A 26,430-nucleotide genomic window follows, 5' to 3' on the forward strand; every position below is an offset into this window, starting at 1 on the left:
TGAACTGAAGAGGAATGTCAACTTACAAAGCTGAAATCAAACAGTAATCTTAAGGGCAAGTGAGAAGGACACGAAAAGATAGACATCAGAAACAAATGAAGCAGCCACAGCAAAGCAACTCAGAACTACAATCACTGCAAAAGCAGAAAGCAGGAAGAAGGTACATATGCTTGTCTATTCCAATGCACAAATATATGCTTATCCATCTCAATCATGATCTACCTAACTAAGGCTTTCTCCATATCAGCACCAGTTCATCTCAGCACTGCAGAACAGGCACACAACCGAGCAGTCTTGACCAGCAAACCTAAAGGGGCCTCAACACCAGTCAATAATCCTACTATGCTTCTCTGCTGAGCCTGATTTCTTGCTCTTCCCCAAAGTCTACTTCAAACCATCTCTACTATCCACAATTACATGACAACTCTTCCCCCCACCTACCACCACTGAGTGCCTGTGTACACACGTACCTACACATACACACACAACATGGAGTTAAAGATAGAAGGCTTCAGGCAGAAATTTCCTCAACTAAACTACACCAATATCCTCACCTCTCCTTCCCTATAATTATAGGAGTTTGATCACTCCCTCATCATCCTAACAGCACTTTCCTTGGCTTCCCTATAAGAATATCCTAGTTTTCTTCCAATCTCTCTGGCCATTCCTTTGCAGGTTTATTCCACTCCATCACCCCCACCCCCCAGCCACACATGTACACACCAGTGTGGCCATATATACTAGAACTCTTAAGGCCCAAGCATTTTTCTTCTGTTTCCTCCTTAAGCAAGCTCATTCAGGGCGCACAGCTGCAACAGCATCTATACAATAACTCCCAAATTTCCATCTCTGATCCTGACCTCTTTACTGAGTTGCAGACTCATATATCCAATGGCCTAAGGTGTTTGGTATGTCAAACACCTTAATTGTTAAAGTTAGTTCTCATTTCTCAGGGGAAAAATTCAAAGTCAAACCATTCACCAAGAGAATGCATTTTCTACGTAGATGGGCCCATGAACTAGACTTTTTATAAATACATGTTCAAGTTTATTGTGGTTTTGAATGGGCACTGAGAACTGAAACTGTCTTCACCAAGTTTACAATCTATATTAATTATCACTATACAGCTGTCTTCAACAACATGACTTTACTATTCCAGGAAACTCTTGCCCAGGCAGATAAGAGTTGCAAATAACTTCATTGTTCATTTCAGGAACTTCCCCAAAAACCCATATAAACCAACATCAGATTATTCAGTTTTTCAATAAATAGTAACAAATGATTGTTCACTTTCCAAGTCTCTGAAAAATCTCACCTCAGAATCCTTGCCTTGCTATGTCTGTCAATCCTAAACTATATCATGATCCTTACCTAATTCTAATCAAGCCTCCCACTGAAATACTTACCTTAAACCAGACCCCGAGCCCTCAATAAACACTCCAATAATCCTTTCCTGGTTTGCTATTCTTTTCATCACAAACGTTAGGTAGACAGTGAGGGATTCCAGGTCTCCTAGGGACGAAAGTGGGCTCTTTGCCTTGGTGTAATTGCCCCACCCTAATTATCTCCATACCTGGGGGAAGAGGGAATACCCTACAAATCTGCCAATCAGAACTTGGCACACCAGCTGCAAAAGAATGGAGAGGACTCTCTAGCCCATAGGCCAAGCAGCATAGGTACCATAAAGTCCAGAATGTGACCTAGAACCCACACGTGCAGTAAGACTCAGGTCATACAGCTTCCAACTGTCCAATCAAAGTGGTTCCACGGGGGCGTCTGAACCAGGGGGAGGTCCCCACCTGGACACCATAAAACAAGACCCAGATCATGACCAAGCTTTCTTTTTCTGCTGTGACAAGGGGGCCGGTGGTCATCCATGGTGTATGTATCTTGCTTTATAAACCTGTCTTGCTTCTTGCTCTATAATCCTATCTTGCTCCCCCTCAATAAACACCACCTCATGCTTGCTTTACTTTGGTGCGTCTGGTTATTCTTTAGCCATGAGCTCACCAAGAACCAAGAACACAGAACGAGACTAAACCTGACACAACCACCACTCCCTGCAGATGCTACCAACTCTGTAAAGGTGATACTATCTTTGACCTCTATAAGCCACTAATAGGTAATTTCTGGTAGTATTTTCTAGAACCAATATTCCACAATACCAGATAGCTTCCCAAAAGTCTGTTAAAAATTCAGTTCAGTGACACCAGTTCAATCACAAGCAATATGGGGAAATATGAATACTTTATAAAAAGGTTATGATAAATCATCACCCTACATTAGACAGCATCGGCTGACATTACTGGCCCAGTTTCTTAATGAGTTAAAATAGCTAATTGACCCATTAATTAAATTTCTAAAGAATACCAAATAAAGAGTTTAGTAATCTCAGAGGGCCGTAAAACCAGTGAGGAGTTGTAAGAAAGATGGAAAATAGATCACAGGTTTAATAAGCTAAGCGGGAATCCTATGAGAAACAAGATGAGGAAAAAATTGAATTAATATATGACTAATCCACGATACTGATAATCAGTGGAAAAGTACCCTGAAACATACAATTTAACAGTGAAAAGAAACTTTAAGAATTTTCATTACTGTAAGATCATTTATAAATCATGATTCAGAATTATAACACAATGAAATACTTAGCATGTTTTCCAGAAAGCTGAGACTTCTTATTCACCAAGAGTACATGTATAAGCATTTCTTTTTACTACAGATCATTCAAGGCACCTATAGGGCCACAGGGATGCTAATGCAAGGAGTAATTTGAAAGACAAGGCTAAGCACTTAAAATGTCTCAATATTGGAAGGAATCAAAGGATTCAGATTTTAAAATCTCAATGTGAAAATGGAAACCACAAGTACTAGAAGAAAGTATGAGTGAATTTCCTTATAGCTTTAGAGTGAAGACTTTTCTAAGTATACTTCAAAATCCAGAAACAGAACAGCCTGAGCAAGAGTGAGACCCGATCTCTACTAAAAATAGAAAAAAATTAGGTGGGTGTGGTGGCACCCACCTGTAGTCTCAGCTACCTGGCAAGCTGAGGCAAGAGGATCGCTTGAGCCCAGGAGTTTGAGGTTACTGTGAGCTAGGATGACACTCTAACCCAGAAGACAGAGTGAGACTCTGTCTCAAAAAAAAAAAAATCCAAAAACATAAAAGAAAACATCACCTAACTATATGAAAGTGAAAAGTTTTGCATAAAAAAATCATAATCCAAAAAATATGTATTTACAATCCATATCACCACAATAAAGGGCTAACCTCTATATAGAGAACTCCTAAAACCAGAAAGAAAAAGACCAATGACCTCACAGGAAAATAAAGTACGTGAAAGTTCACTGAAGGGAAAAACAAGTAAAATATCTCTTAGATATGTGAAAAAATACTCAACATTGATGATAATGCGAGAAATACAATAGCTTGAGTAAACCAGTTCTCATTTATCAAACCAGCAAAATTCCAAAAGTTTGACAACACATTCTGCTGGTGAGGCTATGGGAAAACAGGCCTCTTGTACATTCAGAGAGTAGTATGAAATGACAATCTGGCAATATCTAACAGGATTACAAAGGCATTTATTTTTAAAATTAAACTTTATTTTAGAATAGTTTTAGATTTACAGAAAAATTACAAACAGATTTCCCCTAGACCACATAACCAGTTTTTGCCATTATAGTAGAGTACATTTGTTGTAAATAATGAACCAATGCTCATATATCATTATTAACTAAAGTCCATTTATTTAGATTTCCTTAGTTGACACCTAATTGCCCTATTTCTGTTCCAAGATCCCAGTTTACCACATTACATTGTAATGGTCATGTCTCCTTAGGCTCACTCTGGCTGTGACAGTTTTTCCAACTTCCCTGTTTTTGACGACTCTGACAGTTTTGAGGTATTTTATAGAACGTTTCTTAATTGGGATTTGGTTGATGTTTTTCTCATGAGCAGACAGGGGTTATGGTTTTTTGGGAGGAAGACTATAGAGGTGAAGTGCCATACTCATCACATCATACTATCAACATAATTTATGATGGGTGATGTTAACTGTGATCACATGACTGAGATAGTTTTTGTCAGGTTTCTCCTATGTTAAGTTACCCTTTTCCCAATTTTCCATGCTGTACTCTTTGGAAGGAAGTCACTTTGTGTAGCTCACAATTAATGAGTGGGGGGTTATGTGATACTTCCTTGAAGGCTACGCATGTATTCACTTTCTCTGCACAGATTTGTTTATTCTTCCCCATTTATTTAGTCAATCATTTATTTATATCAGCATGAATTCATAGATATAATTTTATACTTTGGGTTATAACCCAATACTACTTTATTTTGTTGCTCAAATTATTCTATATTGGCCACAAGAACTCTTTCAGTTGGCTGTGTCCCTTTGACATAGCCCACTCATCATTTTTGAGTAGTTTCTTACTTTCCAGTACTACAAGACGCTCCAGGTTCATCTTGTATTTTTATTTCCTGCCCCAGTCTTAGAATCAGCCATTTCTCTGAGAAGCCCTGCTTCCTTTTATTGGAAAATGGTATTAGAAACCAAAATCTGGGCACTAGGTGTACTCACTGGTACTGGGGTATCATTGCTTTGAGGCCCTCTCAGCTGACAGAGCAAGAAAATAAAATACCTAAAGATTCTCATTCTCAGAATAAACTATGCATTTGCTTGTATAAGTACAAATGTTATATGTCAATTGTTATTTATTTGGCCTTATAACAGCAAAACACAGGAAACAACCCAAGTATCTACACAGGACCAAGTGACTAAACTGTGGTACATTCACATAACGAAATACTATAAAACTATTAAAAATAAATAAAGATCTTTATCTACATATTAAAAGATCTCCAGAATAAAATACACAGTTGTTTGTGATTGCAATGGAGGGATAAACAGGATACTATAAGAAATGTTTACTTATAAAAAATGTGGGAGGAAAACAGGAAGGAGCAAGTAAAGGAGGAAACAAGACTTACCTGTACATATCTCTCTATATGCTTTTGAGTTTTATCTAGCAAAAAAAAATTATATTTAATTTTTAAAAAGAATTGGAAATGCCTACAAAAGTAGAAGGAATTGAAGGTTCAAACACTAAGAAAGGAAAAAAAAGTTCATTTCTGAAGAGTAAATAAATACTATGAGACAAGGTAGCTTACGTACCAAAAAAGTCTTTATAAGTTTAGTAAAACGGAGGTATTGCAAGTCAAACTCATTGAATTTAAAGTGCTGAAATATACTACAGCTACTAAAATTAGCCTATTCTCAGAAGCTCTATATAATTTAACTGAATTACTACATTAAATGGATAGTGCCATACGATCACCTAAGTTAGCAGGTAGTTGAAGTCTAAAGAACTACAAAATCATCTGTAAAAGAACAATTAATATTTGTATTCTTGATTATAAAATATGCTGATATTTACAGTTAAATAAAAGGATCTATTATTTCTTCATTTTGTAAATCTACTATTTATATCTCTCATTGCCCCAACAAAATGGTGAAACCAATTTCTAACATACAGAAACATTTCCTTATTGGAAGATGAAAATGGAAGAGTTTGCCAATTAAACACACATTTTCAAGTGTTCCTAAGAGACAGTAAAACAACTTTCATATCTCTGAGGTGAAACAAACTTAGGAAAAAAAAGGCACAAGTAGCTCTTTTTACCATTTTTCAAATGAAGAAGAAATCCTTTGAGACTACTTCTGAAATATCAACATATCACAAAAGGTTGTCCATCCAACTTTCAAAAGTACCTTGTTTGTAACTGTTTATAAAATTTTCCCAATGGCTTCACTGTAGAAAAATAATACTCTGCCTAAAAAAATGTTTAATATTAATAGCTCAATTCTGTAGATGAATAAAATCCAAACTCCTTACTGCAATATCTCCCTCTTTGATCTCATCTCCTGCCACTTCCTCCACAAGCAACCTTTATTTCCTTATTTCTACTACATGGAAATACTCATTAGGCTGGTAGAGAATAAGAATATTTTTAAAGGAATGTAAAATATTTTTTCATACCCCGTTTTTACGTGTTCTTTTATCTGAGGAAGTGCTTCTATTCTCTCTTCCCTAATTTGCAAAACAAATTATCTTTAGCATCACCTCCTCTGAGAAATCTACCTACACCCTCAGCTAAATGTCACTTCCTCCTTCTCTTCATGATAACCATAAGTTCATCTTTGGTGGAACCATGAATAAACTGATAAAATCTATCATAAACTACCTAGTCTCTTATTGAGATTCTCTCAGTAAAACCTGGTATGATCTGGACAATAGACAAAAGGATGTCTATTCCAATTCCTGATGCAACTCTAATAGATACGCTGACATGGCTAGGGTTCAAGTTTGACAGTAGGGGGATCAGTTTTGAAGAAAAATCTAGGGAGATGAAAGGGCCAATTGCAATTTTCCTCCCACAAACTTTCTTTACTATCACCCTTACTTAGCTCTACATTTTTTAACCTGCCATTTATAAAAGTAGAAAAATACATATATAATATCAAAATTTTTAGGAGAAAAAGAGTGTTTTGCCATACCACACATAATAGATATATTATAAAACACTGCTAATCAAAATAAGCTGAAACAAGTATAAAAATAGATCCCCGAAACAAATTACCTCAGATACCTTTTTAAAAATTATATATAACAATTCAATATAAAACAAAATATCACAAAATGATAAAAAAAAATAAGAAGTCAGTATTCAGGGAATAGTAATAGTTTTCTCCTTAGCCATTTGGGGGGGAGCTACAGTGGGAGGGAAAAAACAACATCCCAGCAATCAAAGAAATTCAAATACAAGTAATTCCATCTTTCTACATACCAATCATCAAAAGCAAATATTTTAAATACAGTATTACTAAAAATAGATGTGGCACATTACTAGTGGTACTGGTACAACAGCCAATACCAGAAAAAGGTCCATAGACTTTGGGAAATTCACTTCTGGATACCTACGTACCCTGAAGAAATGTAAAATGAGGGGAAGGGGTAGGGAGGGGTGTCACATGTTCAAGTTTGTCATAGCACAATTTAAAATAGTGAAAAATGAAAAGCAGTAATTATCCAATACTGTAAAATGGTTAAATCTCTTTTGATGGAATGATGCAAACATTAAAAATGATAGCCATACGAATTATTTGGTACCTTAAAAAAAAAACTTCAGTTACATTATAAAAAGGATCTTGGAGTTGGACACAGTGACGCATACCTATAGTCCCAGTTACCCAGGAGTCTGAGGTGGGTGGATCACTTGATCCAGGAGTTTGAAACCAGTCTGGACAACAAAGCAAGACCTCGTCTCAAAAAAAAAAAAAGAAAGAAAAAAGAAAAAAGAAAAGAAAAGAAATAAAAGATCTTAAATAAAAATACAAAACTTCATATAAAAAAAATACAAAGGGGGCCAGGCATGGTGGCTTATGCCTGGAATCCTAGCACTCTGGGAGGCTGAGGCGGGCAGATTGTTTGAGCTCAGGAGTTTGAGACCAGCCTGAGCAAGAGTGAGACCCCATCTCTACTAAAAAAAAAAAATAAGAAAGAAATTAGCTGGACAACTAAAAATATATAGAGAAAAACTAGCCAGGCATGGTGGCGCATGCCTGTAGTCCCAGTCCTCAGGAGGCTGAGGCAGGAGGATCGCTTGAGCCCAGGACTTTGAGGTTGCTGTGAGCGAGGCTCATGCCACAGCACTCTAGCCCGGGCAATAGAGGGGAGACTCTACCTCAAAAAATAAAATAAAATAAAATAAAATTACAAAGGGAATATATAAAGTATGCTAGGGAATTTAGATTGTCTATTTTTTATATTATTATATATTCTTAAATTTTAAAAATAATTTTCAAAAACAATAATTGAGACTATACAGATAGAAAACAGTAACACTGATAACAAACAAGCTAAGCAGTAACACAAAAACATCTACTAGAGAAATAAATTAAATAATTAGAACAGAGAATTATATATAAACTTAAGAAAACTCCACAAACCTGGTAAAACTAGAAGGTCCAAAGTAGAATAAAAAGGGAGGAAAAAAATAAGATGGAATGATGGGAAGTTTTAATCATTTTGTCTTTAAACTTAATTTACATATGAGTGGTTCCTTCTGTTAATATGGTGCTAAACCCTAGACCAATGTTTCCAGAACTCCAGGACCCATCAAGAATTTCCTGGAACATTAAAAACCCAAATCCAGAGACTCCAATTCAGTTGTCTGGGGACAGAGCTAGAGGTTACACACATACACGCCTTTAGCTTTTTTTTTTTTTTCCTTCTGAATCAATAGTGCTTTTGAAGTTCAAGTTAAGGCCACTCACCTGGAAGAAAAACATATGATAATAAACAATAACATAATAAATAAACATCCAGAAAGACTCTATGACAAAGAACAAAGTGCAAAGTCAGATTCTTCTTTTGATGGGTAAGTTTTATGACCGGTTATTCTATGTTAATAAGAGTCACACACATGAGTAATTAACAAGGAAAGCAAATACCGTCCAGACTATTAAGATGTCAAACAAGTGGTAAAACACAGGCCTAAAAAGGAACAGAAAAGGGCAAATGGTTGAAAGAAAAATGTGGTTAACTCTAAGGTAAAGCTCATCAATGTGCTTATAGGAAGATTATGACGTCTTTATTCCTAATGGTCATTAGATAAGAAACAACAATGGATATCGTAGATTATTTGGTCCACTGGTCTGTCTAAAACCCCCTCCAACATACATGAAGGATGCAACTCACTACCACGGTGATTCTCAAATTGGGTGGGAGTGGAGAGGTATATTAGAAAATCCAAGAGGTATGCGCAGTTTAAAAAGCCAAAGAGATGATTTTGATTCAATTGTCCTTGTGAATCACTGATTTAGACATTCATCAACCTGAAGTTGATGGATGGATCAGTTAAACAATTTTATTACCATTCTTTCTTTTCATTACATGAAGAGTACTAACAAAAGTAACTGATAATTGTCAGTGCTTACTATGTGCAAGATACTTTGCAAAGCGCCTTATAGTCATTGTTGTGTTTAATTCCCGTAACTGTATCAAGTAGGTTCTGTTATTTCCCAGTTTAGAAGAAACTGACTCTTAAAAGTTTAAGTAACTAGCTCATGATCACATGGTTATCAGTTATTACTGAAGTAGTCTTTATGGGTAAAAATGAAAACATATAACCAATTCTAAATTTTATGTAATGGAAACTTGAGTTGCAGATTTTTCCCAACAATGTATCTAAAATAAATGTTTCAATGATTTTATAGCTTCTTGGGAAGAAAAGGGATCAGAAGAAAACAAAATTTAAACAACATCTGGGCAAGGGAGGGACTGACAAAAATCCATGCTCAAAAACTTAGCAAAAATTATTGTAAAACATAATGCTGACTCCGCTGTTTCTGAAATAATAAATGTAAATAAATAAATCATGATCACAAAAGTTTAACCAATATAAAAAGCTGTAATGTTTTAAGATTACATAAGTTGAGAAATCTGAAAAAGCACTGAATCTCACAAATTGTGAAAATTTAAGTGTCACATTTGAAACAAGATGGCAGCAAGCCATAATACCAAAATGATTTCTAAAATAAATTTGTTACTTATAACACACCTACTAGCAGAGGTATACTTGAAAACTCAACTTTTAAAAAGTCTTTAAAAAGTAGACCATAAAAGTGTTTAATTACATTAATTCTATTGAAAAACGAAGCTTCTTGTCAACTATACACATAAACTATCAGAGTAGCATGAATTGACATTTGAGCGCAACTCTGTACTTACTTCAGTAAGCACATTTCAGTCTAGTGCACATCTTGAACTAAATTTCCTCAGGGATGAAATTTTTTCAGATAAACCAAATTTTACTCTTGATATTGACCAATATTTTTAGACTTTCAGAAATGAGTATTTTCTTTAGATATAGATATTATAATTATATGCCCAATTTGTCTAAAAAAACAACAATCTTTGAAGGCTACATCCCTTCTCTCCATTTTCACTAACAAGTCAGTACAACACATGTGTAATTAAAAAGTCTAAATAATGCCAAATTACTGCCCCTCCAAGTTGGCCTACAAACTGCTTCTATATTACTCACACAAATACAGCCAACATCATGTAGGTCCAATATGAATATTGATGGCTTTTTACTTCCTATTATATCAAAACTTATTCTTGACTGTTTCTAGGCCATGACTACTCTGACCCTAATTTCCATCACTTCATTCTCCTAATCCCATCCTTTAATTCAAACAATACATGATATGGGGGAAATACAGAAATGAAAATAAAAATGATAGCTAGCCAAAAGGGGGACAGATGTGTAAATAATTAATTACAATATAATGTATTAAGTACTACAGTAGACATAAACACCATATAGCAGAACCACCACAAACTGTCAGAATGGAATAAAGAAGACTTTGGAGGAAGTGACATTTGGGCTCAAAACTGAGAATTTCTCTCCAAATAAGTGTCATAGCATGGTAATATCAACACACCAGTTTCCTCATCTTTATACCCTGGCACCTACCATAAAGCCTAGTACAGAGTAGGCAGGCACTTCAAACACGGACAGATGAATGGATGGACAGAAAGAAGGGAAAAGCAATAAAAAGAAAAGACACATATATAAAAAAAGAATAATAGTAGATTAAAATGGGGCAAAACTGGAAGTAATAATTCAGATGAGAAACTCTTACATAAGAAAGTAACACAAAAAATAAATCTAAAAGATATTTAGGAATTAAAATTAACGGGTTTTAGTGTGACTGTGCTGGGGAAAAAGAACATAACAGAAAAGCATAAGAAGCTGCCAAAGTTTTTGGCTTAAATGATAGGCTGACGGTGGTGCCATTCACTGTGACTGGGAATGGAGGTAGGGGATAATAAGTTCAGTTTAGGTAAGGGAGCACTAAGGCATGATCTGGGAGGTAGCTGGAATGGAACTCAGGAAAAGAGGTTTGGATTAGAAATAAAGAAGTACAGATCATCAGCATATAGGTGATGAGAATAAAGCCGAAAATACAGACGAGACTGCCCAGGGAACACACAGAACACAAGAAAAAGGCTGTGGACAGAACATCCAGACGACCAATATTGCTGTTATTTCACATGTTACAATACTGCCACATTATATTTTTGCGACATATACAATGTTGTTGAGGACATAATAAATGCTTTCAAAACACCGATTGCACACCTGAATTGACATAATTGACATTTATTAAGTCAAACCAAGCCATAAATAAAGATTATTTCTTAAAACTAATAGGACAGATACAAAGGGCTGAAGTCTGCTTAAAGAATCCAAATTTACTTCAGAATCAATGAAAAGCTTCTTTTCTCACCAGAAACAGCAGTGTAAGTCAGTAATATATTAAAATCTGGAATTATGTTATACTTCAAAGAAGTTTATTTTAAAATAATACTAAAAATATATATTAACTAATTTAAAGGAGAATGCCTCTAAATTTGGAGTAATAAGAGCTTCAGTATAGTTACTTGGTAATTTCTCACTAGTAACAAATATTAATCACATCAATTATAATAGCAAAATTAAATTTATGACTTGAGAAGGCCAGAGCAGTAATTAATCTAGAATATACTGAAAGAAAAGTTATCTTTGGGTCCTTTTCCATTGTTTACAAACATGCACACAAAATTTAGAGCATTGTTAAAAGTATCTACACTAACAAGTATATGAAAAGAAGCAAGAATATGCCATTAAAAGGTAGACAAAATCTTTTTTTTTTAAAGTAACCTTTATGACAACAAAAGAAAGCAAATTTTCTTTCACTGTTTTTCACTTTAATGGACCACTTTCAGGTCAAGTTAATAATACTTTCTGTTCTTTAGATGTGAAGAGATAAAATATATATGAACAATACTAATTTGCAATTTTTTTATCATAAGGGTTGATTTTCAATATGCAAATTTACTATGAAAAATGTACAATCTGGTCTGATACTTCCATTTTTCGTTGGTATATAGCCACATACTAATAAAAATGTAAGTTCAAAATTTATTCCTTTTTTTTTTTTTAGAGATGGGGTCTCGCTCTTGATCAGGCTGGTCTCGAATTCCTGAGCTAAAATGATCCTCCTGCCTCGGCCTCCCAGAGTGCTAGGATTACAAGCGTAAGCCACCTCGCCCAGCCCAAAATTTATTCCTTAAAGAAATTCCAACACCAAAACCAACAGGGGGGAGAGTGTGTGTGTGTGTGTGTGTAAAATGCATCTACCTTAAGACAAAATTTTCATGCAACCTACATAGCATCATGCATCTGGGCTATCTTCCCTTTGATGGCATATTCTCAAATAATGAAACCTCATTTTAACACATGTAAAATCAAAATAAATAAGTAAACATATAAGTTTTTAAAAAAGGTAAATAGATAGTATTTGCATCAAAATGCCAAGTATAATTTTTTTGCTTTTCAACACCCATATTCATTTCATTTTGTGCACAAAGAACTCTGATAAATCCCTGACTAAAAAATCTACAAATATTCTAAATGTCTTTAGCATCTTGATTTTAATCTAATTTTGATAAGCTTTTCTAATTTTACCTCTGTTTAAAGAGCACAGACACTAACATTGACTTTTTAACATCCCATCCCCATAAAAGGAGGAATAGTGATTTGAATGCCTAAACTGGAATGTCACCATAGCAGTATGACCCTGGAAACAATTACTTAACCTCAGGTCTTTGTTTCCTCATATGAAAACAGGAACAATACCTATATCATGGGCTTATCGTGAAGATTTAACAAAATAACACTTAGCATAATGCCTACCAGAGAAGGTAATTTCTTTCACGCAGTTTGTGTTATGGCTAAATGTTATGTGCCCAAAGTTCGTATGTTGAAGCCCTAACCTCCCAGTGTGATACTTACTTGAGGTGGATTTTTGGGAAGTAATTAGATTTAGATTAGGCCCTGAGAGTGGAACCCTCATAATGGGATTTGTGCCCCTATTAGAAGTGGAAGAGAAAAAGAGAGCTCTCTCTCCTCTCTCCTCTCTCCCCTCCTTCACCTGCAGTCAAGGAGGAAAGGCCTTGAGAACACACAGGGAGAAGGCAGCTGGTAAGGCAGCCAGTATCCAGATCTCAGACTTCCAGCCTCCAGAACTTCGAGAAAACATATGTCTATTATTTTAAGCCACCCGGTGTATGGTATTTTGTTATGGCAGCCTGAGTAGACTAAGACAGGTTATATCAAAAAATATTTTAAAAAGTAGACTTTGCATAGCAAGATAATTTTTACCTCATCCCAATATACCACAGACCTGTAAATCTACCCCCCAAATATATTAATAGTATTCAGTATCATAAGTTACTGCAAAATACAATAACATTATTTATTAGATTTTCTGGTAAATGTCTATTGATTTTCTATGTTGGCCGACAGGGAGAGGAAAACAAGCTAGGAATGGTAAGCTACACGCAGGTGTATTCAATAGATTTTTCTGGCCCTTGGCAATCCCTCTTTCCAGGTCAATATTTTGCGGATATCAAAAGTAACCCAACTAAGTATATTGGAAACGAAATAATGACAAAGGATCCACTAATGACAGTAAGAATTCTTAAAAGCCAGTCTAATTGGTCCTCTCCCCACCAGTTCAAAGAAATTGCCAATTGCTCAGTATGTTGAATGCTAGTGAGCTATACCAGGTTTCCTATTACAGCCAGTTTTTCACTTTACAATTGCTATATAAAGCACATTTTTAGATACCACAATCATATTGTTTATCTTTAGCACTTAAAATGCAAATTGCCAATACTTCATAAAATACACTTTAAATAATATTTCCCATTTAAAAGTTTAAGCAAAAATTACTTATTCGAAAGAACCTAAAACTGTTCTTCCTTTCCATGTATGAAAGGAGAGACAATTTTTAAAATAGATCAAGTACCCTAGAGAGTATTTTTGTATGTTGGATTTAACATATTTTTTTAACAATACAGCAATAAATTCATTAAGTAATCATTCATCCTGGAAATACATAAACGATGTAAAAGAATGCCTGGATGTGACACTATAATTTTATTATATAAAGACTAGGGAACAGCAATAAAGATTCAATACAGTGCTGAATATTTATAAGTACCTTATAAAGGTACTTGTCAGCACTATTAGACAACAAGAAAGAAAACAGTAGGGAAAAAATTTTGTGTTCACGTAACTTCTTTAATACTATGGGCCATCAGGTCCACTTTTAAATGGCTACCTAAGTTGCCATTATAGCTTCCATTTTTCACAATAAAATAGTTGCACTGTTTTCATTTAGTACAATTTCACCAATGAAGGGAAAGAAGGAAAATATTGCTGAAAATAAGGGAAAAAACAAGCCCTGACAGAGCAAAGAAAATGATTTTATTTGCCATCTCTTTCTACCACACCTGTAAGACTGAACCAGTGTCTGAAAACTAAACATATCAACAAACATAAACATTAAAATCTGTTTAGTCAACAGTTATTCTGTGCTACAAAGCAAATAAAATTTAAATTTTCTATTTTTGTAAACCCAATGACTTATTAGAACAAGATTACCAGTATACAAACAATGCTACCATACACATTAGATCAATTCCTTCAATTTCACCTTTCTTTACTATGTATCTCTTTCTTTTTTTCTTCTGCTAATCAGAGTTACATATGACAGCTGCACTATTTCAAATATCTAATATTGAAAGTGACTTTGTTGGGCCTGAATCTAAGCACGAGAATTTCACATTTTATAGAAGCTTTATTTTTTTAGTACAGTAACAGGCAAATTGAGATATTAACAAGACTTTATTCCACATTTACTTTTTCTTCTGATTGTAAAAGTAATCTGAAAATTTGTAAAATACCAAAACAAATCTTTTTGATCCCCAATAAATCCCACCATCCAGAAACCTTTGTAACATTTTGGTAGATTTCCTTCAAGTAACACTTAAATTTTGATTATCTAATTAGATACTAATAAATATTCAAGAAAAATCAATGTATGCTCAATATGGTCTTTCAATAAATATTATATAAAATATCAATTATCAATAATCCTGTTAATTTCACTTAGGTCTCTAAAATATTTTAAATGGTGGGATGGGGTAAGGAAGTCCCAAAGTTCAGAGACTGTCAGTAAACTGAAATCTCTGTCACAATTTTTATAGTTTTAACGCTGTAATGGCAGCAAGCAGCAAGATATCAACATTCATGTTCCTATATCAAACAGGCTTTCCTTTTATTTTTTTCTATTCGTATGTCCGTCATGTTTTTAATTGTAAAAATAATCAAAGAATAACTACTTATATTTGCATAGTAATTTTACAGAAGCTTAAATTCAAAGACAGCAATTCTTTTTTTTTTTGAAGCCCAGCATTCAAACTGTTAGTGCTTCTGGACTATGAGATGGTTTGCCAGATAAAAAGATAACATTCTTTATATTCCAATATTCTCTCTAATAACATAAAAAAAATATAAAGAATATTCCTTAAATATAGTCACATTTTTTCTTTTGTTCCAACTCATTGTTTGTGGAAGTATGCAGATGTTAGAATTACAAAGACCAAAATGACTTCATCAACAAAGCAACATCCCAACGTTTAATAAACAAGCCAACTCCTCAGGCTCATAAAAGAACAAAACAAAACCAATGCTATTACCACTAGAAATTTTTTTTTCTTAAAATTTAGTTTACCCTCATTTCTATCTTGGAGCCTTTGGTCTACTCAAAGCATCAAAGGTCTCAAAATCACATTCATTTTCTTCTATCCAATAGTTAAAAAAGTAAGCCTAAAACACAGTAACTCATCTGTGACTTTGATCTTCTTACACAAACTACTTGAAGAGAAATCCTTCAACAAAGACTCAAAAAAGAAACAGCAAAGTTTGAGGAAAGAATTGTGTTTAAGTCAAGCATTTCCTGATAAGTGAAAGAAGGTCTGGCTGCCAGGAATACACTTTGCTGACCCCAGGAACGGCCAAGCCTCAAAACAAAATTTGCCACTTCTGTATCCAGAAAGTGACCTGTTATGACCTGATATTAATTTGGCTGCGAGGTGATAAAACACGACAAACGACATGTCTTTGGTGGACATATTAATATAAAGGAGTAGCGCCACAGAGTTCAGCTAAATGCTTTTGCCATTTTTGCAGAAGAAAAGCTAATTGTTAATGGCCATGTGACATTATAGATCCCAGAAAGGAAAGGGTGGGAGGAAGAGTGAGGAGTTCAAGGCAGTTCAGGGTCAGAACAAGCTCAGGCATCCTGTCATTAGCAAACGTTCCCCAAGCTGAAGGCAAAATGCCGCTTACCCGAAAAGGAGTGGGTGAAAAGGAGGGGGAGGATGAGGGGGAAACCACGGGAGAGGCAATGTGGCAGTATGGGGGTGATGGCAGGGAGGGAATCTGGAGCTATCCAGCTGAGATGGGGAGCAATAACATCGGGCACAAAAACGCTGAGAAAAGCCAACTGCGATGGAGACACCACTTGGCAACCTACCTTCCTCCCCCATTTTCCCTTCCCCATCGGTTCTTTGGGTTTCCCACATTCCCTCCACCTCCGCTCTTGACCAACACTCTGGGGTGTGACCCGCCAGCAGGAGGCTGCCCTGATCTTTGTCTCGGCCCGCTCCCCACGCGAGGGCTCCTCCTCCCCGCGCTCGCCACCCGCGCACAGCCGCGGAGTCTCCAACGGAGCTCGAAGAGCCGCGGCCGCCGCCCCCTCGCCGACCTCCCGCGGACCCGCGCCCCTTCCTTCCCCTCCTAGGCTACGCCGCCCGCGCAACCAGCTCCACCCTCGCCGAGGGGACCTTTGTGTCTCGGGAGACTTGGTGGCTCTTCCCCTCCTCCGCCCCGCGGGGAGACCGGCCTCCCCTGGAGACCAAAGCGGCAGCAAGCACCGGAGGCGGCGCGGCGGCGGCAGGCGCCTTCTGGGAAGGAGCCCGGCAGACACTCACACCCCACCCACCCCCGGAAAAGCCTGGGCGACCCAGGGTCCGCGCTGGCCCCGAGGGCTGACAGGCACACGCGAGCCCACCTCGCCGCGCCTCCGCTCTCAACTTCCCGGAGGGGCCTGAGCCTCCCGCGGCCCCAGCAGCCGCCCGCCCCGGCCTCCGTCCCACGCACCCTCCCAGCCCCTCTCGGCCCGGAGCGGCAGGGCAGCAGGGGAAAGCGCCGCGCGGTAGCCGGCCGCCAACTCACCAGCAAGTGCGGGGACTGCGTCCCGGGGCGAGGCGAGGCGGAGGGAAGGCGGCTCCGCCGACGCCCGCGGCGGCCGGATGCAGGTCCGGGTCCCAGCAGCCGGCAGATCCGAGGCGCCTCTGAGCGCAGGCCTCCGCCGCCGCCTTCCGGCTCTCGCCGCGGGTCCGGAGCCTCCGGGAGGGGCCGCGGGTGCCTCACGCGTTGCCAAGCCCCCTGGTCAACATGGCTCCCGGGCCGCCGAGCCGCGCGGACGGCCCACTAATCCCCTCGGAGAAGCCGGGGCGGGAGCGAGGCAGGCAGGCAGGCGCCGGCGCGCGCTGGCTCCTTCTTCTCGCTGGCTCTGGGGCCGGACCGTGGGGAGCCGAGGAGACTGCGGGCGGCTGCGTTCGCTCCCTGCGTGTGCGTCGCGTTCTCACTCGGCGGCTGCGGACTGACGCCTCCGCCTGTTCTCCACAGCAGAGCGAGAGAGAAAAAAAGACTTTTATTGAAACGATCCAACCAGCGGCGGCGGAGAAACGCGACCGGCCGCGGGAGCTTCCCCCACCCCCGCCTGAGCAGCTCTCCGGGGGCAGCGCGACCCCTGCCGGCGGCGGCTGGGGGCGGGGCCTGCGCGCCGGGGGCGGGGCCTGCGGGCCAGGCTGGGGCTGGTATCCCGGGGAAACCCCCCGCCCCGCAGTGGGGGCCTGGGCCTCCCTCGCATAGCTTCTGGAACTGCGGGAGGGAGGCGGGAGTGAGAAGAAGGGGCAGTGCCAGTCCACAGCGACGGGGGAAGGGATTCGCCGAATAACTCAGCCCCTTCATCCTTCTCCCACCCCGGAACAAAATCAAAACTCTTGCTTAAATCATCCAAGTAATTATTGTTCAAGGTGTTCATGCCACAGTTCTCCACTGGCTTTCTAGAGAGTTGGTGTCAAAGGACCCACAACTGAAACATGTTGATTGCCGCAACTTTTCGGCTTTGTTGTGGGGGGTGGGGTACCATTGCCACAGTCATTCACGCACGCATTTATTCATTTAATCTACAGTACGATATTTTTTATATATTATATATTAATGTGAATGTTAATATTCTGGGCAAGATGCTGTGTCCTGTAAGGACTGAGAGTCTAGCCTGATCAAAAATAATCAACAATTATAATAAAAATCTGAAGGTTATGAGAACGGAAACAGAAGGTGCTCTGAAAACAGAAAGGACTACTAACTACGGATGCAGTTAGTTAGGTTTTGTCTTCTTGGAGGAGGTGGGTCACGAGAGGTTGGCCCAGTTTCTGTAAATGTTTTTACTTGCTGCTTTCCCAGAGGCTAAAAGCTAGTTCAGGAATGAACGACAGAGTGAAAGTGAAGACAAACTAAAGTAATACTGACCCACTTTTGCCACTAATAAGGGTAAAAGCATAAAGTAAAAACAAACTTAAACCCCTAGAGGGAGGTAATGAGAGTTGAAAGAAGAGAATAGGGACCGGATGTAGACAGCCTAAACAAGAAAAAAAAAAAAAAACCACATAAAAGGCCTGTGAAATGACACTTTTTTCCATTTTAACACCCGGAAGTAGACAATACATTTTAATGCAATTTCAAATCACCTAACGTGCTAAGGACTTCTGACAATTGTCTTCTTGAATTCCTGGATGAATCCTTTCCCCTTAAAAATCTGCCTGCTGATTTCTTTCTCTTGTTTTGTTGGGCAAAATTGAATGTATCTCCTGTAATATCCAACCTTCATACATGTCAATCAGACTTTTCCTTGCCTCAAAAATTACCAGGACCTGTAAATTAGCAACAATTATGCTCTACAGATACGTAACACCTGTTTACCATACAAAAATGCAAATGTATCAAACAAGCTTCTCTTTAGAACAAGTGTGCTTTTTAAAAAGCACTGTTAATGATGCTTTTTAGATTTCTCCAAGTCAAAAAGAATTTTATAATGTAGCAAGAAGTAACATCATTTTCAGAGTTCTTTTTAAGTTATAGAGAAAGAAAAATTGATGTTTATACAAGGCCTGTTTACATGCAAGGATTTTAACATACTTGCCTTATTTAAGAAATAATTGTATGCCTTTTTTGTCCCTTACTAAATATTTAAAATCACCAAAAAGGGAGTCTACAAAATAGCATTCTGAGTTTCAGCATTAATAATTCCCCCTTCATATCTTTAGATTGGAATTACTCCATGAGAAATAAAAAGATTAATCTGTCTCATCCAAAGCACTCTCTCCTCTTCTTAACTATAATTTAGATTTGATAATTAGAACGTAGATGATTATTTTATTGATCTATTTGTTCTTTCAATCAAAAAAAATTACTGACTGCATATTTCTCACACTGTGCTAGATGTTGAAGTATAGAAGTGAACAAGATAGACAGGTGTTACCCTTGTAGAACTGTATTCTAATGGTGGAAACAAGCAATAAACATGGACATCACTTAAGGAATTCTGAGATAATTTATAATCATGAGAGTGTTATGAAGAAAACAAAACAGTAATGGAAAAGAAATTGGGGAGGGGGCTGGCAGGGGCATTTTAGGTGGTAAGGTCAAGAAAGGCTTGATGATCAACAAAGGCTATAATCTGTGGGTTCTTTCTTCATATCACTAAGTAAATTTTTTTTTTTTTTTTTTTTTTTTTTTTTTTTGAGACAGAGTCTCACTCTGTTGCCCAGGCTAGAGTGAGTGCCGTGGCGTCAGCCTAGCTCACAGCAACCTCAAACTCCTGAGCTCAAGGGATCCTCCTGTCTCAGCCTCCCGAGTAGCTGGGACTATAGGCATGCGCCACCATGCCTGGCTAATTTTTTCTATATATATTTTTAGCTGTCCATATAATTTCTTTCTATTTTTTTTTTTAGTAGAGATGGGGTCTCGCTCTTGCTCAGGCTGGTCTCGAACTCCTGACCTCGAGCGATCCACCCACCTCGGCCTCCCAGAGTGCTAGGATTACAGGCGTGAGCCACCGCGCCCAGCCTAAGTAAATTATTTGATCAAGAAAAAGCCACATGATAAACAAAACAACAGATGAATGCACTTATTTAATTACTTTTCGAAGTTGATTTAAAATCCACACATAATGTTTTGGGCATATTAGTTTGTCTTTTTCCTAGGTTGTAATATAGACTTTTTTTTTTGCATTGTAAACTAATTATAAAATTATTTTACATCAAAATTTCTATTAAAAAATTACAAAATTATTTACTTAGAGTATTTCCCAAACTGTGCTTAATAGATATTCGCTAGTGCTTGGTTGTGGAGAGGGGTCGAGGAAGAATTCCAAGATCAAATCCGCTTGGGAAATGTCACATACTTTATCTCCCTTTTGGAAATTCACAATGTAAATTTACATATTTGAAGCTCTGAGAAGTTCTGAGATTAGACATAATTTCCTTTCCAGTAAAACCAGTATATCCCAAAATGTTTTAACCACAGCCTAGCTGTATCATAGGACATATATGAAAACGTTGAGGGGAGAATTTGAAGGTCATTGAACTTTGGATGGAGAGAGCAAAAAGGGATGAAGCCAGAAAATCTCTGCTATGATTCACATTCTGAGAATGACACCATCTGGGAAACAAATGTAAAACATACCCAGATAAGATACGGAAAAGAAATAAGCTAGTTTTCAATTGCTCTACATCACTGGTTCTCAAACTGAGGCACCTGAATCAGCAACAGCAATGCTACCTGGAAATGTCTTAGAAATGCAAATACTCAGGCCCCACTCCAGTCCAGCTGAAACCAGACACTCTAGGGTGGGGCTCAGCAAACTGTGTTTTCCCAAGTCCTCTAGGATTCTGCTGCACAATAAAGTTTGAGAACCACTGCTCCTATATACCATCAGTATATAGCTTTATTTACAAAACAATTTTCCACATGTCTGAGTTCCTGGACCATTTCCAATTATTAACTAATGTTTGTTAAAAAAAATTCTCAAAGAAATTAGATAATTGACTAAATTGGGAAAATACTTTTTGTATCAAAGAAATTAAATAATTGACTCAATTGGGAAAAGACTTTTCCATTCCCTGTTTTGCTAGGCTGAACCATTCAGGAAGTCTATTCCTTTGCAAACAAGAGTGAAGCAAATCAAGCTAAAGGCAGCAATCAACTGTCTTCTCCCACTAACACTTGAGCAAAATAATTTTATATTTGGTAAAAATGAAACTGTAGGTGATAGGAGTATCGTCAAAGGCTTTTTGAACCTCCTTCAAAAACAAAACATCTAGCCTCACCCTAACATTTATTTTTTTATAAATATTTTGTACAGTCTCAACACCCGCAAAACAGCTCTGTATCATTGCATAATGATACAATCATGAACTATCACTTAAAGTTTAACTGTAGAGATTTTATAGAGCCAAATCTACTTAAAATCATTGTCAGAATATCTCTGTAGACCTACAAGTTCCAAATTGGGAGGGAGAAATTTCTTCCCAGTTTACATGTAAAATTTCAAATTTGGAGTACTGGATTTGACTCTAGAGGATTAATAACATCTGAGACATTTGGTCCAGTCCAGGGAGCCTTATAAAAAGCTTTCAGGAGAGTGATGTCATGTGTCCTTAGCAGGGAAATACATCCAGGAACGAAACTCAGTCTTGGCAGTTAAGGTGGACATAATTTTCAAATATTTTCTATTAAAATGAAAATTTTCTCTAGTTACTGACAAAATTCTTGGGGAGTGTTATCTCCAGGCTTCCAGTAAGGCTGCATACAAGGCTCTATAAAGAGCATTATACAGTTTTTTTCTTTTTAAAATGTGATATTAACTGCTTTTAACTAGATCAATGTTCTGTCTCTGAGAAAAAGCAGAGGTAGCCTCTTAATCAAGCAATCAAATACATTTAAAGCTGATTTGAGATTTCTGAAAAATAAAGCACAGCATGAAGCTATCTTTAAACTTTAACAAATTCCTTCCTTTAAAAAAAAAAGAAAACATTGTTGGAAAGTGGGAGCTGGGGCAATATAGGTTTTCCCTATTATGTAGGTTAAGGAGGACATGGGGATTGGCTATTTTCCCTGGGGGCTGTGGGAATGATCATATCTTTTTTCCTAAGAGAAGGGAGAGAGTAGCGGTGGCCTTAGGGTTTGTCATCTTTGAAATCTGGCCCGGTAATTGACCTTCAGGTAAGTTGACGGGATAGATTTGTAGTCCTCTGGTCTGTAGCTAGTTCAGAAATGCAAGTTTTCAGTCAACTAACTTTGCCTTGCCCAAGCCAACATGACCCTCCCCCCCACCAGGACCATTTTAGAATTGATGTGACCTGTGAAGAGAAGACTAGAACAAATATTTCACATTTAATATTGGAGAAATGGAAAAATAAAAAATGAGGAAGACAGGAAAGAGGACAAGAAGGATAAGAAGCAGGGGAAAAGGCGGAGGAGAGGAATTAAGGAATATGGACACCATTTTATTTCAGCTGCAAATGTTAGTCTTGTTAAACTTCATGTAATAGAGAGAAAGAATAGAAAAACATAAAGCTAAGCAGGTCAGGGTTCCAGCCTGAAGCAATATTGCACAGTAACTGGGCTTTGCTATCTATCAGTTGAATTGGATGGGAGCCCTAGCTTTGCCACTGTGAGATTTTGGTAGGTTTACTTCACTAAAAGTTTCCCCATATGCCAAATTGGGATAATCACATAACTGCCAGGTTGTAAGGATTAAATGAGATAATTAATGTAATGCACTGTATCACAGGGTTTTCTGTTGTAAGTGACATGAACAACAACTCAAATCATACAGAAAAGGGATTTTGTTGTTTATGTAACTGAAAAGACTAGGGATAGTGAAGGCTTTAAGAATATCTAAGCCGATATCCCACATGATGTCATAAGGACCTGGTTTCTCTTCCTTTGGTTCTGCCTTTCGTGGCCGTGGCTCATCCACCCATTAGGTCAAAAAATGGCTGCAATATTTGTAGCTCTATACTTCCAGGTTCAAGTCCCACAGAAAAAAAGGGAGCAACATCCTCAGTAGCACAAACATTAGCTCTAATTAGCTCAGCTTGAATCACTGACCATCACTGTGGCCAAGGCAGTTGAGCGATTGGCTAGGGCATGGACACATGTGTTACCCTTAAAGCCAGGGTGGAGCCTGCTTTACCCAAATCACATGTGCTGAAAGTATGGGCAGAAAGGTCCTCTCGAAACAAGAAGTCACTCTTACCATAAGTAGGGTCGTGGATGCAGGGCACCCACTCAGCTAAAATGCAGAAAGCCAGGGAGGGGTAGGCTTTACTGTCAGCTAGATCCAGGGAGATCATCTCAGAACCTGATTGCTCCATCTCTCACCTGGGCTTCAGTCTATGTGCCAATCTCATTCTTTACAAGTTCACTCACTGACAGGGCTCTGGGATCACACCCTCACAGTTCCTAAGCCAAGGGGAAGAAGGTTCATTCAGATAATTCAAAGGAAAGACTCTGATTGGCCCAGCCTGGGTCATACGTGTCCCCCCTCTAATCAGAAGGGTCCCACCAAACCACGTGGCATGGGGACGATGCAGTTGTCCAAAGGACAGGAGGGTGCTATTAACAGAAGAAGGAAGTCCAAAACCACAGATGTCCACCATGCCTGGGTAAATGCCAAGGGTATAATCAGAACATGCAAATCAGAGAAAGTAATTTTGATAAAGAGAGCAGGGGTGGTGAACAGAAAAGGGGGACAAGTGAAGGGATAAATGGAAAAAACAAATAGTATGGAGTACTACTCAGCAATAAAGAGGAATGAATTATTGATGCATGCAACAACCTGAATGAATCCCAAAATAATTATGCTGTGTGAAATAAGTCAGACCAAAAAAGACTGCACACTTTACGGTTACATTTTTATAAAATTATAAAACATTCAAACTTAGTGACAAAAAGCAGAACAGTGGTTGACTGGGTATGGAGGAGGGAAGGATTACAAAGGAGCATGAGGACAGTTGTGGGGATGCTAAACGTGTTTTGTTTTTATTATTGTGGTGATCACTTTTATAGGTGTACATTTATCAACTGGACACTTCAAATATGTGCAGTTTATTTTATGTTAATCATACCTAAATAATACTGTTAAAAACGAGAGAGAACGTGATCCAAAACACAGTGCCATTTAATGGCATTTGAAACTACTGTATTATCTGACCTGTCTATAAAAGCCTGAATTTTCCAACAGTGTTAAAAATGCAATGTATTAAAAGCTACAAATAAGATTATGTTTTTCTTGACAGATTTTTCTGTCAAGTGTGTAGCAGTGGGCAATAGTGAGTGAGCCATCTCTGGAAACAACTTGACCCTATATAAAATATTGACCTGGTAAATCCAAGACTTCCTGTTAGGGCATATTATACTATGCAATAAATGTCAGCTCCCTTCTCCCTCTACTTCCTCAACGTGGGAATAATCTGAAAAGTTTGAAATATTGTTCATCTCATGTGTTCATTTAATATAAAATTTTCTTCTATTTATACTCCTGATCTATCATGTAGATCATCTGTGCAGTTAAAGGTGCTTTCCATCCAGGCATGGAAAGATCGCCACTGGGTAGAACATCCTGTTTCTTTGGGCATCCTGATACCTAAAGCCCTTAGGTAGATCACAATTAAAATTGTCCACTAGAGCTCATAAAACTTACTTATCCTTCAATTCTGATTTGATTGGAAAGCCCCAAAGTGCTAAATATTTCAGTATTAACCTCTCATATACCTAGAAATGCAAAGACATTTTACAGAGACTGCTTTTCTGTTTAAAAGATAATTTTCTTTTAGTGATAAAAAATTTTAGTAATGTGGTCTATTAAAAAGATATTTTACATGTTTGGATAGTTCATATCATTTTAAGCGAACCCATTGTTAGGGTAGGGGTGCCTCTCTGGGCGTCATGCTTCATTCCTTCCCTACTTTCTGTCAACTGCTAGGCATGATGGAGCAAAATATTCCTTTTTTTATTTTGCATAAATATTCTCAAAAATTTTAGCATGGTGCAGGAAAAAGACTGTAGGATTCAAAGAGAAATGAAACAGGGTTTGAATCTTGGCTTCATTATTTGTTATAAGACATTGAGAAAGAGTTAATCTTTCTGAGCTTCAGTTTTTTCATAAGTACAATGGTCATCTCATAGGGCCTTTCATGAGGATTCAACAAGACACCAAATATAAAAGTGCCTAACACAATATTTGGTGCATAATAGGCAATGAATAAATGTTAGTGTTCTTCCTTCCACTCCTGCACACCATGACTATAAAAGTCATGGAAAAATACTTTGATGAAAATGCATCTAGGAAGGCAGAGATCTAAGTTTATAATGCTCGAGAGACATGATCTATCTTCAATGGAGAGGCACTACAATATTTAGAAAAAAGGAACAGAGAAAAATAAACATTTTTTTTGCTAGAAGACTAGCAGCCCCATTTAGACAAAAAAATAGATCTTTATATCTTAGTGTATTTCTCATCATAAGTATTACCTAGCATTCGGAATGCAAAGGGAAGGTAAATAGCCATTAGGGATAAAATGCATGTAGTTTGTGATCTGTAAAGATTTTCCTTTTAGGGGGAAAAAAGCACGTGAACACGGATTCTTATTTATCTGCCTTCTATACTGTGTATTTACAAGTACAGCTATAAATCTCAATTTATTTTATCAGAGATAAGCAATTTTAGGGTTGGGAACTAGAAGTCATCCAATTCTCATGTTTACTTTTCAACTATTTCCTTCAAGTACCCCTTCAATCAATTTGTATTTAGTGTCTGCAATGTACCAGGCACTGTAAAGAATGGGAACATTACACAGGCAGGCAGTATCTCTGTCCTCAAAGGTTTTAGGGCCCATCAGCGGAGAAGAAGTTCTGGCCATAACTCAGAAAGAGCTAAGAGCATAGGACAAAAATTCAGCTATGCTGCTCAGGGGAAGAGGAGGACTTTTAACTGGGAGAAGTGGGAGGAGTAGGAAATCAAAGCAGGTTGTTACACTGCTTACATAAGATGCATAAGACAAGTCAACAAGTACTTATTGGTGACTAATTAGGAATCTAGCATCGAGTGCCATAGAGAATGCAGTACTTTAAGTGGTAATTCCTGGCCTCACGGAATGCATAACATGTAGTTTGACCAAATATCCTAGCATTAGGCAAAATTTGCAAGGTAGGCAACCTATTTCTATTCCTTGTATAGCTTTTTTTTTTTTTTTTTTTCCGAGACAGAGTCTCCCTCTGTTGTCCGGGGTAGAGTGCCGTGGCATCAGCCTAGCTCACAGCAA

General features: G+C 37.9%; 1 protein-coding gene across 2 annotated transcripts in view; it reads right to left on the reverse strand.

Moving 5' to 3' along the window:
* CDK17 (cyclin dependent kinase 17) overlaps positions 1-17,727 on the reverse strand; it is a 90,779-nt gene extending 73,052 nt beyond the window's left edge. Inside the window, exon 1 of one of the 2 annotated variants that reach the window (XM_069491721.1) lies at positions 17,207-17,727. The gene's annotated coding sequence lies outside the window, so the exon portion shown is untranslated. The remainder of the gene's footprint in view (positions 1-17,206) is intronic. The other variant, XM_069491722.1, reaches the window with a different exon arrangement.
* Positions 17,728-26,430: the final 8,703 nt, after the last annotated feature.

The sequence above is a fragment of the Eulemur rufifrons genome, chromosome 16, assembly GCF_041146395.1.
Source record: "Eulemur rufifrons isolate Redbay chromosome 16, OSU_ERuf_1, whole genome shotgun sequence".
In the NCBI taxonomy this organism is placed as follows: Eukaryota; Metazoa; Chordata; class Mammalia; order Primates; family Lemuridae; genus Eulemur; species Eulemur rufifrons.